Consider the following 15,114-nt stretch of genomic DNA (forward strand, 5'->3'; position numbering starts at 1 on the left):
TAGGTCAATCGGGAGGGAGGGAGGGAGGGAGGGAGGGAGACAGGGCTAGAAACAGTGAACTACAAAGTATAAAAGAGGAGTCGAGCTTGACATGGAAGTCATGGTCAACAAGAGCTAGTGTGCCCTTTCTACTGTGGGAGCTAAAGCACAGAAAAGCTGTCTGCAGAAAGAAATGACAAAAGGTACAGATGCTGGGAAGGAGACATCATGACTGCCCCAAACAAAACATGACACCAGCATAATTCCCAGGACTGACTGGGTTCCACTGGGTTCTTCCCAATAAATTCCTGTCGATGCTGGTTTAAGCAAGTCTAAAGGAGTTTGGGGGGTTTTATTTGTGGGGTTTTTTTGTACTAATATGTCTTGATTTTATTTGCTTACCCCAGAAGCTCCCTTTGCCCCCCATACATCTCTATATGAGCCCTGTCCTACTCTGACTTCCATTACCACGTCTTAGTTTTTTTCTCTTGAGCTTTTCATAAAGGAAATCACATAATCCACTCATTTCTGACATTTTATTCAACATAATATTTATGAATAATGTATGTTAGTAGTGTTATAGTATGAAGCAGGGTTGGGTGGGTTCTTTGTCCTTGAATTCTAAGAATGAAATCCATGAGCACAAGGTTGAGAGCAAGGTAACAGGATTTATTATTTAGCCTCTGACCCAAATCCTGGATAAGGCACTCAGTGTGCCTGAGCTCTTCACGCACCCTTTGGTCCAATCAGGTTACTATGCCTTTTTATTCTAGGCACTAGGCAACAGATGCCTATCAGGTTTTTCTGCTTACACAGGAATTGCCCTGTCCTTGGTGAAGCCTGGCTTTTTATATCTGTAATCTCAGTCCTGCCACATAGAAACCTGACCTTGGAGGGGCCCAAGTTTCCTTTCTGCCTATTTTAACTCTTTCTCTTGCCTCAGTTTGTCCTTTTTTATTGCTGTGTAGTACTCCACTGTGCAATTGTGCCACCAGTTTCTTTGACCTTCGGGTATTCAAAGTGTTTCTAACTGGCACTATTATGAACAGATTCATTTCTGTTGGATATGTATCATTGCTGAGTCATAGGATATCTGTTCAGATACATGTTAAGATACGTTTACAGTTACTTTCAAATAGCTTTCCAAAATGGTTAAACCAATTTACAATTCTACCAGCAATATTTAAGAGTTTCAACTTTTCTACATTTCTGCAAGTATGTAGGTATAGGTTTTTAGTCTGCCATTTAATTTTTGCCATTTCAGTGGGTATACATTTGTATTTTATAGTACTCCTAATTTTCATTTTCCTGATGACTACTTTTGATCAAATTTAAATTTTTTTCTGATTGGCCACTGTTCTTTACATATCCTGACAAGCCATTTTGTTGTTGGGAGGTGGGGTAGGTTTGCCAAATATCTTCTTTGTGACTTGACTTTTTACTCTCAATCTGTACTGATGGAAGTTCTTAATTTTAATGACTGAAAACAGGGCTACACTTTGTTCATGTGAAATGTGGCTTTGAGAAATAAATCCAATCCTCTGGATTTCCCCAGCCAAATCACCGAATCCACTGATTAGGGAAAGGTAAGTGAAGTGGCATCAAGACTTCCATGCCAGGGGAGCCTTGGAAGTATAAATGCTACTGTGCTAGCTTTAGCTTGCCCAAGCTTCAGAGCCCAGGAACCACCATCCTGACAGCCAATTGCCTGCGGGGTACTTTATGGAGGGCATTCATGCTCCAAACTCTGGAAACATTGTTACAAGACTGAATGGTTTGCTTCCCAGGCCCTTAGGATCCCCGGAGGCTTCCAGCAAAGTTCTGGGTAACTAGCATAGTACCAATTTGGAATTCCAAAAATATGACATCTCTCCCTATCCCAGTCCCCGCAATAACCAGAGCCCCAACCACAATTTCTGCCTGGTAACCTCCAGGAATCCCTGAATCCTGAACCACCTGGTGGTTCATCTGAGTGTAAGGCTCACCCATCGATCATCTCATTAAACCCCTCTGCTCCTCTGTGCAGGGCTCTCACTACCCTATATTGCAGGCAGTCCAGGATTGTTCTGCTTAGGCAAAAGTGGCTGAGAGCTTACAGAGAAGGGAGAAGGGTGGTGATATGGAGTTGGGGTTTCCTCCAGCACCAGGTCCTCCAAGCCTGGCTCTATCCTGTTACTTCCTGCTGAGCTTCCACTGTGGGCTACCTGGGTTACGGCCCTTTCTCTGCTCTTCTGGCCAGAAGCAAACAAGGCAGCTCTTTTCAGATTGTTCTAGGAATTTCACATTCAGTAACTACTATATCCAAGGTCCTCCTCTCTCATCTTCCCTCCCTGCACACTTCTGCATGTAACTCACCAGGACACACTTAAACACCACAGCATAAAGATATGAAGATAATGTTTCCTTCCAAACACAGAGGCAAGGAAAACATACACCCTGCAGCAAATCAGAGACTCTAGGATCTGCACTCCCAACCACTGCCTTAGGTAGAATCAGAACCCCTCAATCTGACCAGTCCAAAAATAAAGGGGAAAAATGGGGATGAAGTAGAAAAGCCACCCTGGGTTACTGAGGGTCAAGGGAGAGTAGGGGAGGCTCAGGACGGAGCACGGTGTGCATGGATTTGGCATCCTAGCCCCACCAGGGACCCAGGCCTAAGTGCACAGCAGCGCCAAGCCAGGACCCTCATCAGTTATAGATGGGCCTCGTTTACAAGTAAGCAAGGTCACTGGGCAAATCAGAGGTGAGGTCAGAGGGTGACAACACTTTTCTTTGAAAAAGTTCCCAAGAAAATGACTTATAATCTACATAAATTTCAGTCCCTTACGCAGTATTTCCTCCTTCTGCCCCTGAAGTTCACAAAGCAGGGAAAAGTGCCTGTTTTTTCACACTGTTCTGCAGCTACTTTATGGAATCACTGGGGGCTGGCGGAGAGCCCTCACGGCCTCATCACCCATCTTTGGCCTCCAGAGGCCAACTGCAGGTACACCTTCCCTTCAGCAGAGTGGAGTCCAGAAACTTCAGTCGCTTCCGTCTCCAAGAGGCTGGGCTGCTCTGGACGGCGAGGACCTCTGCACACGAGGGGCTGCAGGCAAGGGAAAGCAAGGCCTCGACGAGGCTTTCCATTTCCCCAGGGTATCCAAATGGGCGCTTTCTGCCTCCTGAGGTCGGCCAGGCCTACAGAGAAACACTTCTCCCCCTCTACTAGCCTAAGAATTGATCCACACTCTCCTGACAAAAACAGACGGCACCAAATTTCAGAAGCGTAACCATATGGCTCCTGGGCTAGGATAGAGCTCAGTTGGCAAAGTGCTTGCTTTGCATGCACAAGGCCCTGGGTTCAATCCCCAGCAACACACACACACACACACACACACAATCAATCAATCAATCAATAAAAATATGGCTCCTTTGTGGCTCTGAGTTCATAGAAAAAGTAAAAAATTCTGGAGAACAAAACCCAGATTCAGATGCATACTTAAAGTGTGTGGGGGGGCGGGGAGGGTGTCAAACCTCACTAGGACAATCTCTTTATAACCAAAATGTTTGAACTTGAACAACGGAAGCAGGAAACTCTGAATCTCCTAAAGGACAGGTGCCACACGGTGGGCATATAAATCACGGTTAATGATGACTGGTGAGTCGGAACCTCAGGCCACCTGACCTCTTTAGTATCTACTAATAAAATGACACTTATTCATTCAAGAAGCATTTCCGAATGCCTACAAAGGGCAACCTGGCTACTGCCCTCCCACCTGGCCACGCCACAGAAAGCCCTGCTGTTCCTCAGGCCAGTGTCTCTGCCCCGTGCCTCCCACCCACATTTCTGTCATTCCCAGTCCTAGGAACAGTTGTGAGCTCACAGATCTTACTCTGGAGCCACAACCACACCCGCTGGCCCCCACCTGCCCAGTAGAGACGGCAGAACACAACCAAGTTCATAAGACCTCATTAGGGAAATAGCCTTGAATTCTCTCAACTCTAGAAAAGTAAAAACCATATGCAAAAATTGCCATCAGCAGTCAGTTATCTGAAAGGAATGACCTCTCCTGGTTGTTAGGGAAAACATGCCAGGGCTGAGAAACTGCTGAAGTCAACGGCAACCCTTTCCCTCCTTGGGAGGGATCTGGCAAACTCTCCCTGCATTCCTGAATTATAATTCTAAAAGGAGTTTAAAGTGTGTTGTCTCTGAAGCAGAGAAATCTTATTCCTCAGAAGCCTACGTTCTCCAAGGCCTGCTAGGTTATGTAACCCAGGATTTCACCTTGTCACCAAGAGGCCAGACAGCACCTACAAGTACCTTACAGGTACTGAAGACCACACAGCATCTATTCCTTGCTCAGCAGGGTCCCTAATGCTACTTAGGGGAAGGCAGAATATACAAAGAATAAATACAGAGCTAGGTGATATTTGCACGTAGGCATTTTTTAAAGATTTTTTAAATATTTGTTTTAGTTGTTGATAGACCTTTATTTTATTTATGTACATGTGGTGCTAAGAATTGAACCCAGTGCCCCACACAGGCCAGGAAAGTGCGCTACCACTGAGCCCCAGCCCCAGAGCATGTGGGCATTCCTAAAGAGGCACACAATCCACTAAAAGATCAACTAAAACAAATGGGTGCCCTGAGTAGAAGGAGAAAAAGGAAATTTCAGAGGGCCAACAGGAAACACAACAAACCCAAGCCCACCAAACCAGGTGCTAAGTTTTCTAGAAACTACTCATTTCATTTCTCAGAAACAGCAAAAACTTAGAGCTCTGACATTCAGCTCCCATTTTCCAACTTAACCCTTTGTTGACAGGCCCCTTCTCTTTTTCCCTTCAAATGTAATGCATCAGGAATTCAAATTTTCTTTTGCACTTTCAAATGAAATTTGATTCCCACTCAACTACAGAGCATGACTCGGACAACTTTCCCGATCAAAATATCACAGTGAAAGGCAAAAGCCAACAGATTTATTGGACAAATTAGAAAAGTTGAGCCAAAGATGTAGCTCAGAGGTGGAGCCCTTGCCCAGCACATGGGGCCCTGGGTTCCATCCCCAGCAACAACCACAAAAGTTGAAACAGCATAAGCTTGAAAACAAATTGAATGCTTAATTTTCAACACAGTAAAGTTTCTGTTCTTTAATCTTTTATTAGACATAAATCCCTTGAAATACATCTCCCAATAAATCAAAGAAAAAAAAAACATGAGAAGTAAATTTTATAGCATGGAGAAAGAGAAAAGCTAGATCAGTTTAATAACTCAGATAGTCTCTAGATCGATTCCTTAACCAATTTAGCTTTTCTAGTTCACTGTGCTGAAAGTAAAAAGGCTGAACCATGTTTGAGGTGCTTGTCTTCATCAATGATCTGGAAACTTCAGTAACACACATTTGCAAGATGAGCTGAAATAAGACAACAGACAAGAGCAAGCTGGCCCTGGCAAGGAACTGAAGAAGCAACAGGAACTCGCCTACCATTGTCGAGAGTATAAAGTGTTAAAAAACACTTGAATACTATCTACTCCAGCAGAACCGTGGGGCCAACAATTCTACTCCCAGATATATGTCCAAAATAAATATGCACGTGTGCTCACTAGAACACATGCACAAAATTTCTCCTGACAGTACCATTCATTAGTTCAAAACGGGAAACCACCCAATGTATATCTACAATGGGAGGGATATACGGTGGGACAGTCACACAAGGTAGCAACACATGGCAATGACAATGAACAGCCCATAATCACGTACCAAAATATGGATCAGTCCTGTACTTACAACACAGGGTGAGAAAAGCCAGACGGGAAGACCAAATACTCTGACAGTATGTCTACAAAATTCAAAAGCTGGGCTGGGAATGTGGCTCAAGCAGCAGCGCGCTCGCCTGGCATGCGTGCGGCCCGGGTTCAATCCTTAGCACCACATACAAAGATGTTGTGTCCGCCGAAAAACTAAAAAATAAACATTAAAATTCTCTCTTTAAAAAAAAAAAAAATTCAAAAGCTGACAGAACCACTCTATGATGCTAGAAGGAAGAGCTGTGCCTGAAGGGAGCACCGGGGGGAATGACTATCCAGTAGCGCCCCCCCCCCAAAGAGATGGGGAGAATCCAACAGAGAGGAGAGGACCTCTCCTAACAGAAGGATCCCTCCCCGAGGAAGGGCCACACTGTGACCTTCTAGGAAAGGGCAGCACTGTTCAAATGAATACTAAAAACGAGGAGGAAGGGGGACAAGGGAAAGAGCAAGAAGTGTTCAGGCTTGATTTCTACTTTTGCTCCCATTAGTTTGTCACTTCCTGCCTCAAGGTCGACAAATAAGGCGGTGAGAATTGCAATGACAACGTGAATTACAAAAATGTAATGCAGGCCACAAAATTTACATTCTGCATCTAATCAAGCCAAAATTTACATTAAAAAAATCAAATGAGGTTTTATCTGTAATATGCAACAGCTGTCAGCCAACCAGAGTGGAAGTTGTTGGGTGCTCCTCAGGGGCTCAGATATTATAAAAAGGGATTAGTTTGTCTTCTGAGAGTTCAACAAGCTCCATTGCTCATTTCCATTAACTAAATGAATTAAAGGGTGGTGGGGGGGGGACAGTTACAGGGTTCTTGACACCATCATATATAATTGTTTCCAATTAACTGATTACTTCAGTGATGAAAAAAGCATGAGAATCCTTACTTCTGGCAGGTCTGTGAGTTTTAACAAGAGCCTCATGGTTGGCCACTGGAGACATCTTCTTCCCTCCCAAACTCATGCACTCTCCAAAGGCCCAGGTTTTCCATATCACCAGTCTTGAAAAGAATGGAACGCTTTATTTAAACTTATAAAGGTAACTAGGAAAAATAAACCTAATATCTAATAAAAATTTGGAAATGGAGAGGCAGAAGGGAGGAGAGAGAGAAAAGCACTATAAGTATTTCCATTTCTTGGAAAGGTGTTGAAAGAGGTTGTCGAATTTGAGATATCCAATATAGAGAGCAGCCATCTAAAAAGAAGGCTGCAAATTCTTTGACATTCTTCCCATCAAGGAAGGGTTGAGGGTCCGTGCCCAACTGAAGAATGTGGGAAAAAGAAGTCATGCAACTTTTGGGGACACAGGTCGCAAAAGACCATGAAGTCTCAGTTTCAGTATGTTTGAACTGATCACTGTGGGGCGTGATGGTTAATGTTGTATGTCTCGGAGGTTGTTTTGGAGATTAACATAAATTCTATTGTGAAAAAAGCAGATTACACATCATAATGCAGGTGGGCCTCGTCCAATCCAGCGAAGACCTGGAACAAGAAGACCAGGTTCCTTGAACGAGAGGGAACTCTCCAGACTATGTTCAGTCTTCCTCTATACCACGGTTGTCTTGCACTCCAAATGCTGGCTCATACTGCAGAGTTTAGAAAAGCCAGCCTCCAAGATAATTAAAAAAAAAAAAAAAACAATCTCACTGATACACACACATCTATTGGTTCCTTCTCTGGAGAACACCAACACACAGGAAAACCTGTTAGGATGTGAGAAGTCCACCCGCCTGGGGCCACTATGCTAAAATCACCAAGATGACAAGTGAAGTTAACATGAGTATGTGCTCTGGTAAAGAGCCAGTACTGGGCCCAGACTTCCAGATACCCCCACCAAAACATAAGTCACAGGAGCAAAAGTCTTCTCGGACCCTCCAGAGAAGTCCATTCAACAGCATGTGCCATAGAGCAACCTCAGCACGTCAAGGAGCAGAATATTGCAGCCAAGTCCCCCTGAATCCCTGACCCACAGAAACCATGACCACTGAACAATTTTTAAGCCACTAAATTTTGGGGTCATTTGTTATAACCACCAAGACCTAACAACAGAAACAGAACTCATCACACTGAAAGACACTACGGCTGAGCTGTGACCAGAGTGACAGGTTTTAGTTTTCACATTAAACCCTTTGTTATTTTGCATTATTCATTCCTTGAAAATGTTAGAAATTTTAAAATTCAGAAATTAAGAAATAGTCAACAGGGTGTGGCGGTTACTCTTGTAAGTGTTCCTGATGCTGGAGAGATTTGTGACTACCTTAGTCAACAGAGCTGGTTTGAACCCATTTAATCCTCACAATAAACCCTATAACAGAGGTGCCTTGAATATGTCTGGTATTTTGTTTTTGATTGTTGTCCAGAATGGCCTCAAAAACTCACAATCCTCAGCCTCCTGAGTGGCTGGGATTACAAGAGTAAATCAACCACACCCAGATTATCCCCATTTTATAGGTGGAAAAAAAAATCATGGCACAGAGAAGGTTAGAAACTTGCCAAAGGTCACACGGCAAGCAAAAGATAAGATTCCAATTAGCCAGTCTGAGTGTAGAATTACAATATTTGCACAAAGAGCACCAAGATGACTTAGCAGGCACAAGTCAATGGACAAATGTTACCATCTTAAATTGCCATTCGCCCGGGTCTCCAAGCATGTGACTAGCCTCAGAATTCTGTGTCAAGTACTGCCAACTATCTTTTTCTAAAGCTATTGCCTAAATTCAATGCTCTTTAATCTCCACCTGTACACATTTTCAAAGTCCAATTCCCCCAATGTTACCCAGGTTTCTCAGTATTAATTTTTCCATCCACTACCTTTCCAGAATGGTGATTTATACATGTTTGTTCCACCCTTTGGCCTATTACAGCTGTTTCCTTGTATGTCTCTCTTGCTAGGATCTGAGGGTTTTGGTCTCTGAATTCTTCCAGAGTGTCCCATGTCAAAGAAATATAATTATTGTTTACTAATGTTAACTGACATATAGCTTATTCTAAATGAAGGGTGATCTTGCAGGCAGCGTGTTAGGGAGATGTTCACTGAATTTTCTCAGAGGGGAAAGCAGAAGGGTTAAGAGTGATTGCTGAGAAAGCTGCAGCCCACTGCATCCTAGTCTTTGCCAGGTGTTGGCAACCAAGCCCCATGACTTGGAGTTGCATGTACAAAACACCTTCCTCCCCCAAAAGCTGCATTTCCCCCCTGCTTTTATATTGGCTCAGTTGTTTTCACTATCTTCCAGAAGAATGGCCAGGAAGCCACCCTCACTCCCATTGTCCAGAGTGGCCAGGGAAGGCGCTCCTTGTGCTTGGTTAATCTCTCCCTTGAGACTGCTCAGTGGGGTCCCTTATCTTCAGAGGTACCTACTCCCCACCAATTTTTAAAGATCTCTAAAAGCCCAGCCCAACTTGTTCTCTTCTGACAAGCTGCTCTTAACCAGGCAGGCAACAAAGACCTCTTCTCAGAACTCAAACAAGGACTCGCTATTTATTGAATAAACTAACTCCTTTGCCATGTGTAAGAATTTTGCCTACCTGGTAATTTTAATATATGATTTGGGCACAAAAAAAAAATACTTAATATGATCTTTTTTATATCCTCTAAAGCTCCTTGCTCAATACCCTTACCAAGAGTATCACATTAAAAACAAAACAAACAAACAAAAATACCTACAGGGTTGCAGCTATAGTTCAATGGTAGTGTCTGCCTAGAATGCTTGAGGCCGCGAGTTCCATCCTCAACACTGAGGAGGAGGGGGGTTCAAGGATAACTCTATGGATAGATTTGTAAAAAAGAAAATCCCTGGTTTATGAAACAGTCAAAAAAGGGAGGAAAAAAACACTATACTTCACAATGTGTACTTGTAAACATGCAGCAATATACACTAGAAAGAACTCCCAAATTAACACATATTTCCAGTGGTGCAATGATTATTAAATAAAAGCATATCCATAGGATTCTGCAGAGATTAGAAAGTTATAGACCCAGGCATGATGGTGCACAACTGTCATTCCAACTTCTCAGGAGGCTGAGGCAGGAGGATGGCAAGCTCAAAGCATGGGCAACTTAACTAGATCCCATCTGAAACTTTTTTTTTTTTTTTTTAGAAAGGGCCAGAGATGTACCTCAGTAGTAAAGCACCCCAAGTTCAATTCCTAGCACCACAGGGAAACAAAAAAAATTAGTCTTAAATCTGCAGTCCATTTCCCCCCCTCTAGCATCGTATCTAAACAAACACACACACACACACACCCCAGAACTCACTTTTGCTGCAGCTGATCCTCAATTAGAGTGATTTTTAGAGGAGAGAAATCTAGGGCACAAGCATATCCAAAGCACACCTGTGCCCTAAGACATAAAATGCACTCTGTAATTTCTGTAGTTTCTGTAATTTCCTCCACCAGCAGCTTCTCCTCCCTCCTCAGGCTTTTTAATTAATCTCCCCATAGGACTGCCCATACTTAATTTTTCTTCAACTGCCTAAGGAGCAGCACCCTTCATTAACAACATAAGGACGAAAGTTAATTATGTCTGTAATCTCTTTCAATCTCTACCGCATATAGCTACCTTAAAATGAGGGAGTAGTGCTGGAGAGAGGGAATGAAGAATTACTAATGGGGATAGAAATGCTTGGAGTGGGTGATGAAAATATTCTGGAATTAGTGTTGATGATTGCATAACTTTACTAAAGCCACTGAGCTGTACACATTAAATGGGTAAATTCACAGTTTACTAAATCTCAAAAGTTTAAATAAAACGTGAACGTGCCCAACATTTTAGTAGGGAAAGTTGGGTGAAAGGAGAAACTAGCGAACAGGCACATCACATCCAAAATCAAGATAAATAAATTCATGAAAACTAAAAATCTGCAAGGAGACCCTGATTTCCATCCAGCTCAAGAGGTGGGGGCATGAAGGTGGGAGAAGGAACTGAACGATTATAGATCTGAATGATTAAACTTGTTAGTTTTAGGTCTCTCTGTCCGGTATAATAATCTATTCATTAATAAGATGAGCTACCAGAGAGGATGTATAAAAAGCAAGAGCCGCACGCAGGACGCCATAGATCGTTAATGCCAGCACCACCAAGGCCTTCACCTGGTCATCCTTGGGGCAGCACAGCTGTTGCTGACCTGCAAGACTTACCACAAAAAGTTGACTCTGCAAGTTCCAGGGGGCTCCAGATAAAGGGGGAAGAACAATCAAGAAAAGGTGGCTGCCGGGAGCACGCAGCTCCTTCAGTATTTGCCGACGTGACATGGAAGAAGGGGGTGCTCAGGGACCAAGTCCGCTGACGGACGCCTGCACACGCTCTCTCGCACTGACACCGCAAATCCTCCAGAAACCCACGCGGTCCCAGCTGGGTTGGGCAGTCGGCCAAGGGACCAAGGGCCAGAGCGCCGCAGAGCCCACGCCCCTCCCCCACCTCCTGGCCGGAGCCATCTCGGAGTCGGCTGAGGGCGACCCTAGGCCACCTGCCGCTCTAGGACAGAGGATAAAGGAGTCTTGACCGTCTCGTCTCCTGCGGAGCTGCTCATCGACCTTAACGGAGATTAGTCTCAAAGAGGGGTGCCTCAACCTACCTCTGGCTAATATAGGGCCCAGAGGCACCCTAAGGCCAGCGCGCCGGGTCGGGGTCGGGAGGCGCCGGCACCCTCCCGCCCCCCGGCCGGGCAAGTACTTTCCCGCTCCCCAGAGCCGGGGACGCTGCGCTCCCTCTTCTAGACCTACCGAGCTCCGCCGCCGTGGGGCACGCCAAACTGGGGCGGCCCCGGAGCTGAAGCCACCCCTTGAACCCCTCTTTCAAGGGGCCGTCCTGAGGCCGCCAGAGTAACCCGGGCGAGCGGGAGCCCGCAGGGGCTGTCCTCCACCACCGCCGCCTTGCGCCCCCGGCGCGCGCCAAGTTTGCCAGGCTGGGCGCGGAGGCCGGCCCCAAGCAGGGGTCGGAGACTGGCCGCCCGGGCCAACCCTGCCAGGGAAGGGGGTGCAGCGCAGCCCCCCGCGCCACTCACCTCCAGCCGCTCCTCCCAACCTGCCGCGCAGGGCTGGCCACTCGCTCGCTGGCTCCGCCGCGGCTCGCAGAGCTCCGGGAGGAGGCGGGGCGGAGGGGCGGAGTCGGCTCCGGCCGGCAGCGCCAGAATTAAACCCCGAATCGCGCCGCAGCCGTCAGGCACGGAAGCCACTGCGAGGGTGGATTAGCCAGAAGGACCGCAAGCCTCACAGGGCGGGGACCAACTGTGGCTGCGCTCCGGAGAGGAGCGGGAGGGACACGCGGGCTGGTGGAGGCTCCTTGAGAGTCGAGGAAGCTGGGCTTTGGATGGCGCTGCCTTTGTAGCCACGGAGCCGGCCGGTGGGTGGGCCCCAGTGCGCCTGCGCGCCGCCGAGCCTTTACCGGGCCCAGGAGGTACCTTACCACACCTCCCAGTCTCCGGCCCACCTGCTCCCTCTGCCTCGCATCTCTTCTACCCACCTGAGTTTTTTTTGTCATCAGCCCCGAGAGAGAGGAATCAATCCTCCCAGTAAGACCCTTAGGTTTATTATCCCTAACGGGGAGAGGAGCTGGATGCGCGAGGATGACACGCTTAATAATCTCGCCTCGCGCCTTTTTACTGCCCCCTCCCTTCAAGCCGCTAAGAAATTGTTTTCTGGCCCGGGCCAGAAATTTCCCGTCGGCCAGGTGTCCTCGGTGCGTGCATGTGCCCCAGCCCCACTGCAGGACCAATGTACCCCTCTCCCCCCATTATACATTTATTGCTGTATTTCACCTGGGATTACAGGCACATACCACTTTGCCTATCTGAAAATCTAGCATTTATCCTTAAGGGTGCAGGTGTTCTGTTCCGAGAACTCCCAGAGAAAACGTAGGTTTTCCAGAATTTAGGACTGAACTAAGGAAGTCAGTTCAGTTGCAAACGCCTGATTCCAAGCAATGGCAAGTAGGTCCAAGAGGGAAGAAGTATTGAGAATTGGAAAACAGCCTTAAAACCCGAGGACAAGACGTTTATGCCAGCTCTCTGACCACTGATTCTCTTAATGGGATGCTCCTCCTGAGCGGATTCCCCACAGGATGCACCCAGCTAGCCTTACACACGCCACAATCTTTTTGCTAGTGTGTTAAAGGGAAGTCACTAAATCTCACGTGGCTAAGTGCTGTCCTCTGGGGAGAAGAGGCTGTGAATTAATTCTTCCTTATATTTCTCTGCAAAGCACACCTGCACATTCCTGAAATTGATGGACCCTGACTGTTAAAGGACAGCCCAAAACAGTTGGGTCAGGAAATCTCTTTTGATTCTCAGCTTTATTCCCAGCTCTCTCTCTAGGTAACAGCGAGCAGACTCCTCCTTCTGGACCTTGGTTTCTTCATTTGTAAAATAGGGCATTTAGACACTGGACGTTCTTTAAAATGCCTCTGGGCCAATTGTCTAAGATTCTGTGAAAAGGATAATTATCCTAATTATTCCCATTGTGATAAGAGGTGGGAGATCAGAAGCAGAGGGGATCACTGCATTTTATTTATTTGTTTTTTTTTTAATATTTATTTTTTTAGGTGTAGAAGGACACAACACAATGCCTTTATTTTTATGTGGTGCTGAGGATCCAACTCGGGTCCGTGCTAGGCGAGGGCTCTACCGCTGAGCCACAATCCCAGCCTCCTTTTATTTTTAATATCATTTTTATTATTGTTGTTTATTTGTTGATGGGGATTGAACTCAAGGCCTCATGCATGCTAGGCAGGCACTTTACCACTGAGCTATCTCCCCAGCCTGCATTTTAAAAGTGTCTTTCACCCCCCAGAATTCCTAGTCTTCACCTCTGCTTGATCCTCCTCTACATTTGGTCAGTAAACATTTATTCATAGGCCCTCCAAAGGAAACAAACCCAATCAATAAAATATGGCAGAACTTGAACTTTTAGTAGATTTGTATTTGAAATTGTTATTTTGGATTTATTTTTTAAAATTAATATACAAGTCTCATATCATCGAATTTACTTTTAAAGCGCACAGTTCTGTCAGGTGAGGTGGCACTTGCCCCACAAGTTCAAGGCCAAACTGTGCAAGTTAGGAAGCCCTTGCCTCAAAATAAAAAAGGGCTAGGGACCTAGTTTAGTGATAGAGTGCCCCTGTGTGTAATCCCCAGATTGGGGGGGGGTGAACAAATCGGTGATTTTTAGATATATTCATAAATATATTTATGAATACATCTAAAAATGTCACTGTTAATGGTGATGGTTTCTAATAATTTCATTATCCCAGTAAAAACCCCATATCCATTAGAGGTTTTTTTATCCCTATTTCTCCTCCAGCTGCTGACAAGCACTAAATTTGCTCCATGAATTTTCCTATTCTGGGCATTTCATATAAATAGAAACATAAGGACTAGGAAGGTAGCACAGTGGTTGAGTGCTTTCCTAGCAAGCTGGAGGCCCGGGGGTTTAATTCCCAGTACCCCCTTCCCCCTCCCCCAAAAGAAACAATGTGTGGTCTTTTGGTCTGGATCTTTCACTTAATAAGTGCAAGGTTTATCCAAATTGTAATATGTATCTGTACCCTTCTCTCCCCATTATATATTTATTGCTGTATTTCACCTGGGATTACAGGAACATACCACTATGCCCATCTGAAAATCTAGCATTTATCCTTAACTATAAATGAAGGCAGAAGCATTTAGTTTCTGAGTATGGGTTTCTGTATTCAATACAACATTTTTTTTGTGTTTTTTTTTTTTTTGGCCTGAGTTCCTTGATTTCTTCCCTCTGATTTTCAGGGAAAAACAAAACAGAGGTACAAGTAAATCTGGTATTGGAGATTTTGTGACAGACATCTTGTTGAGACCATATAACCAGTTTGTTGAATTGTTTGGGCAGTAATTGGCTTGGTTGAGAGTTCTTGGCATGGATTTAAAAATGAAACTTTGGGGATTTTTTTTTCTTTCTTTCTCTCTGTTTTCCCCTCACTGGTACTGGGTATTGAACCCTGAGGTACTCTACCACTGAATTGCATTTCCAACCCTTTTTATTTTTTATTTTATTTATTTATTTTTTTTTTTACAAAGAGACAGAGTCTTTCTAAATTGCCCAGGCTGACCTTGAACTTGTAATCCTCTTGCCTCAGTCTCCCAAGTTGTTGGGTTTACAGGCCTATAGCCCAACACCAGGCTGACATCTTAGAATAATAAATTGCAATCACTTATTTGGTGACCATTTGGTTTTTAGAAATGGTGGCCTAGAATTCCATTTATATTTACCAGCCATGCTGTAATCTCATGTTTACCAAGCCTTCAGGAAACAGAAATTAATTTTTTCTCAACTTTTATCTACATGAAATGTCTGAAGACTCATCAAATCAGATAGTTTTGGCTA

At 44.9% G+C, this 15,114-nt stretch overlaps 1 protein-coding gene across 2 annotated transcripts in view; it reads right to left on the minus strand.

Annotated features, from left to right (window-relative positions):
* The window catches only part of Kank1 (KN motif and ankyrin repeat domains 1), a 198,353-nt gene extending 186,478 nt beyond the window's left edge, over positions 1–11,875 (minus strand). Inside the window, exon 1 of one of the 2 annotated variants that reach the window (XM_048806856.1) lies at positions 11,766–11,875. The gene's annotated coding sequence lies outside the window, so the exon portion shown is untranslated. The remainder of the gene's footprint in view (positions 1–11,765) is intronic. The other variant, XM_048806854.1, reaches the window with a different exon arrangement.
* Positions 11,876–15,114: the final 3,239 nt, after the last annotated feature.

Source organism: Marmota marmota, unplaced genomic scaffold (assembly GCF_001458135.2).
Source record: "Marmota marmota marmota unplaced genomic scaffold, marMar, whole genome shotgun sequence".
In the NCBI taxonomy this organism is placed as follows: Eukaryota; Metazoa; Chordata; class Mammalia; order Rodentia; family Sciuridae; genus Marmota; species Marmota marmota.